The sequence below is a fragment of the Montipora foliosa genome, chromosome 2 (assembly GCF_036669935.1).
Source record: "Montipora foliosa isolate CH-2021 chromosome 2, ASM3666993v2, whole genome shotgun sequence".
Lineage (NCBI taxonomy): Eukaryota > Metazoa > Cnidaria > Anthozoa > Scleractinia > Acroporidae > Montipora > Montipora foliosa.
In genome coordinates, this window is record NC_090870.1 from 61949803 (window position 1) to 61954802 (window position 5000).

The 5000-nt window shown below is 51.1% G+C and overlaps 1 pseudogene; it reads right to left on the reverse strand.

The window, feature by feature from the left end:
• The window catches only part of LOC137991918 (uncharacterized), a 45757-nt pseudogene that overhangs the window by 12454 nt on the left and 28303 nt on the right, over window positions 1-5000 (reverse strand).

The following is a 5000-nucleotide window of genomic DNA, read 5'->3' on the forward strand; positions in this document are numbered from 1 at the left end:
GGTGTCACATCACATATGGTTTGGCATCCCGCATGAAAGATGCGGAACTGGAGTCCGCATGTTTCATGCGGACTAAAGTGGCCCGTTTCCGCATGAAAGATGCGGGACTGGAGTCCGCTTGAAAGATGCGGAAACCACCTCACAAAGTCAAAGTCAAAGTCAAAGTCAAAGTCAAAGTCAAAGACGGGAGTGTCTCCCATCGAATGGCCCCTCCTCTGCCCTAACTCGGGCGGGGGAGGGGCCTTTTTTTTTTTAAGTCTTGGTGGGGACCAAGTGGGTCTTTGTCTTCTACATTCCCCCGACCCGCCATATAGATGCACGATGACCAGCTGCATGTGACCAGCCGCATCGTCTCCAGGGAAGGCTCTGCATAAGAGAGCCAAAGTGGTTTTTTGGGCCACAGCTCCCCCCGGCTTTGAGCTGGCACAACCTAACCCCCTGAAGTTGTTGCGGAATTGGATTGCGCGTCTGGTGATACCATTGGTTACTCTCTAGCACGCCCAGGGAAGGCTCTGCATATGTGAGAAAAACAGGTTTTTTGGCCATAGCTCCCCCGGTTTTGAGGTGAGAGAACCTAACCTCCTGAAGTTGTTGCGAATTGGATTGCGCATCCTGTGATACCATTGGTTACTCTCTAGCATGCCCAGGGAAGGCCCTGCATATGTGAAAAAAAGTTTTTTTTGGCCATAACTCCCCCCGTTTAGAGGTGGGACCCCCTAACCCCAAAAAGGTGTTGCGGAATTTGATTGCGCATCCTGTGGTACCATTTGCTTTCTCTGTAGCACGCCCAGGGAAGGCCCTGCATACCCCAAAAAGGTGTTGCGGAAAAAAAACCAGGTTTTTTGAGGGCCCTATCTCCCCCCGGTTTTGAGGTGAGACAACCTAACCCCCTGAAGTTGTTGCGCGAATTGGATTGCGCATCTGCTGATACCATTGGTTACTCTCTAGCATGCATGCCCAGGGAAGGCCCTGCATATGTGAAAAAAACAGGTTTTTTAGGATATCTCCCCCCGGAAAGAGGTACCCCCCTGAAACCAAGTTAGAACAAATCAGCATGCGATGGCGCATCCCGTGGTACCATTGGTTACTCTCTAGAACGCCAGGGGAGCGTCTGGCAACACTCTGGGGAAAAAACGAGTTTTTTAGCTCGTAACTCCCTTGGATTTTGAGCTACCCCCCCGGAAATGGGTGATGAAAACACTCGCCGTTGAACGGGCTATCCAATGATACTATTGGTTACTCTCTAGCACCTCAGGGGAAGGCTGTGCATAAGACAGCAAAAGTGGTTTTTTTGGCCATATCTCCCCCCGGTTTTGAGCTGTGACCCCCTTACCCCCAGAAGTTGTTGCGGAATTTGATGGCGCATCTCATGATACCATTGGTTTTTCTTGTAGCACCTCAGAGGAAGGCCCTGCATATGTGAGAAAAAGTGGTTTTTTTGGCGATAACTCCCCCCGGTTTTGAGCTGGGACCCCCTAACCCAGAAAAGGTGTTGCGGAATTTGATTGCGCATCCTGTGGTACCATTAATTTTCCTTCTAGCACCTCAGGGGAAGGCCCTGCATATGTGAAAAAAAGTGGTTTTTTTGGCCATAACTCCCCCCGTTTTGAGCTGGCACAACCTAACCCCCTGAGTTGTTGCGGAATTGGATTGCGCGTCTGGTGATACCATTGGTTACTCTCTAGCACGCCCAGGGGGAGGCTCTGCATATGTGAGAAAAAACAGGTTTTTTTGAGGATATCTCCCCCCGGTTTTGAGGTGAGACAACCTAACCCCCTGAAGTTGTTGCGGAATTTGATTGCGCATCCTGTGATACCATTGGTTAGTCTCTAGCACGCCCAGGGGAGGCTCTGCATATGTGAGAAAAACAGGTTTTTTTGGGATATCTCCCCCCGTTTTTAAGGTGAGACAACCTAACCCCCTGAAGTTGTTGCGGAATTTGATTGCGCATCTTCTGATACCATTGGTTACTCTCTAGCACGCCCAGGGAAGGCCCTGCATATGTGAGAAAAACAGGTTTTTTTGGCCATATCTCCCCCCCGGAAAGAGGTACCCCCCTGAAACGAAGTTAGAACGAATCAGCATGCGATGGCGCATCCCGTGGTATCCTTGGTTAGGCTCTAGAACCTTCAGGCGCGTCTGGCAACACTCTGGGGGCGAAACGACTTTTCAGCTCGTGACTCCCTTGGATTTTGAGGGACCCCCCCCCCGGGAATGGGTGATAAACACTCGCCATTGAACGGTCTATCCAATGATACTATTGGTTACTCTCTAGCACCTCAGGGGAAGGCTGTGCATAAGACAGCAAAAGTGGTTTTTTGGCCATATCTCCCCCCGGTTTTGAGCTGTGACCCCCTAACCCCCCGAAGTTGTTGCGGAATTTGGATTGCGCATCTCATGATACCATTGGTTTTCTTGTAGCACCTCAGGGGAAGGCCCTGCATATGTGAGAAAAAGTGTTTTTTTTTTTGGCGATAACTCCCCCCGGTTTTGAGCTGGGACCCCCTAACCCCAAAAAGGTGTTGCGGAATTTGATTGCGCATCTGGTGGTTCCATTGGTTTCCTTGTAGCACGCCCAGGGAAGGCCCTGCATAAGTGAAAAAAAGTGGTTTTTTGGCCATAACTCCCCCCGGTTTTGAGCTGGGACCCCCTAACCCCGAAAAAGTGTTGCGGAATTGATTGCGCATCTGATGATACCATTGGTTTCCTTGTAGCACACCTCAGGGAAGGCCCTGCATATGTGAGAAAAAAAGTGGTTTTTTGGCGATAACTCCCCCCGGTTTTGAGCTGGGACCCCCTAACCCCAAAAAGGTGTTGCGGAATTCGATTGCGCATCTGATGATACCATTGGTTTCCTTGTAGCACGCCCAGGGAAGGCCCTGCATATGTGAAAAAAAGTGGTTTTTTGGCGATAACTCCCCCCGGTTTTTGAGGTGAGACAACCTAACCCCCAGAAGTTGTTGCGAAATTGGATTACGCATCCTGTGGATACCACTGGTTAGTCTGTAGCACGCCCAGGGAAGCCCTGCATATGTGAGAAAAACAGTTTTTTTGAGGATATCTCTCCCCCGGTTTTGAGGTGAGACAACCTAACCCCCAGAAGTTGTTGCGGAATTGGATTACGCATCCTATGATACCATTGGTTAGTCTCTAGCACGCCCAGGGAAGGCCCTGCATATGTGAGAGAAAAAGTGGTTTTTTGGCCATAACTCCCCCCGGTTTTACACTGCACCCCCCTAACCCCGAAAAGGTGTTGCGGAATTCGATTGCGCATCGAATGATACCATTGGTTTCCTTGTAGCACCTCAGGGAAAGGCTCTGCATAAGTGAGAAAAGCCAGTTTTTTGGCCATAACTCCCCCCGGTTTTGAGTATGGCCCCCCTAACCCCAAAAAAGGTGTTGCAGAATCCATTTCTGAATCCAACGGTACCCATGGTTAGTCTGTAGCACGTCAGGGGAAGGCTCTGCATATTACAGAAAAAGTGGTGGTGATTTTTTCTAAGACTGGCAGCTGGGTAGGCCTGAAAGGTGTATTAAATATACTATAGGGGAAGGTTCCAACAGAGTTCGCCCCGAGTCGGTTCGCCCAATCTCTCTAGCAAGCTAGTAGGCCTTAACGAACGCTTCTGGTCGACCTTGGGCACTTTGGATGTGGGTTCAGCCAAAGTTCCGGCGGACAGGACGGTCGGTGAGATCCGGGGGGAACGTACAGGCTAGTTCCCGTGTCCCGGTCGTCATCTCAGTCGTTCGGATGCTGCTTTCTGTGGAAAGGACCCTACCGACGACAGGGAGATTCGACTGGGACTGCACTCGGACGTTTGGTCGCGTATCTCTGTCGCCTTTGACTGGACCCAGACCAAACTCGGTGGGTGGGTTGGGGGGGTCGACCTCCGGTCGTTTCGCCCCCGACCTCCAGCCTGCACCCAATTCGACAAGGAAGGAAGTTGCTCGCACCGCCCTGAGGACCACGGTGGTGCAATGGGCGAGATGGGTCGTTTCGCCCCCAACCCCGATTTTTGCCGAATCGATGCAGGACGTCTCCTAGAGCGTAGCTGACACGATGTGCATGTCGGGCAGGACGGCGTACGATCCTTTTGACTTCCTGAAGGCAAAATGATGAACCAAGAACTGTGTCAGGCGAGACCCGACGACAGGCGAGGGGAAGGTCCGATGTCATGCTAGTGAGTTGTCGAGACATCCAGGAGCCCTAATCTGGTCTTGCATCATGGAATGTGGCAGGCTTGCTTGCTGCAGAAGGGTAGTCGGAGATTGTGCGTGCTGGAAAAAGGTGTATATTGCTACATCCTCGGTGACGTTTCACCACATGCAGTGGCTGATTGGCCTGCCCGCTTCCTTGCTGACAGGGATGTTAGGGGCCTGCCTTTCTGCCGGCAGAGGCATAACGAGAAGAGGTGTCGTAGAAAAGCCCATATGTGCGTCCGATTGAGTTCGGTCGGCAAATGGATCGAGATGGGCGCATCCGTCCCAACCGAGTGGTGGTGGAAAAAACTTGACCACCTACCTAGCACTTTGTCGGATGTGACTGATTGATTTTGGTGCATCCCCAAAAGGCAGGTTAGACGCCAAGTCCACCATGAGGAAAGGAAGGTTGCAAGTCCCAAAGAGCGAGATGTACACGTCTCAAGGTAAAGAAAGTTCCCTGGTTGATCCTGCCAGTAGTCATATGCTTGTCTAAAAGATTAAGCCATGCATGTGCAAGTACGAGCACTCATGCTCGTTGACGAGTAGTACTGTGAAACTGCGAATGGCTCATTAAATCAGTGATCGTTTATTTGATGGATGGTGTTACTACCGGATGGATAACCGTAGTAATTCTAGAGCTAATACATGCGACTGGAGTCCCGACTGTGAGCTCACGTTCTCAGAAAGGATGTATTTATTAGATTCAAAACCGGACCGGCCAGCCCCTGCGCCTCTGGCCCTTTTACGGGGTCCAGCTGGACGGGTGGTAGGCCGTGATTCCAAGGTGATTCACGATA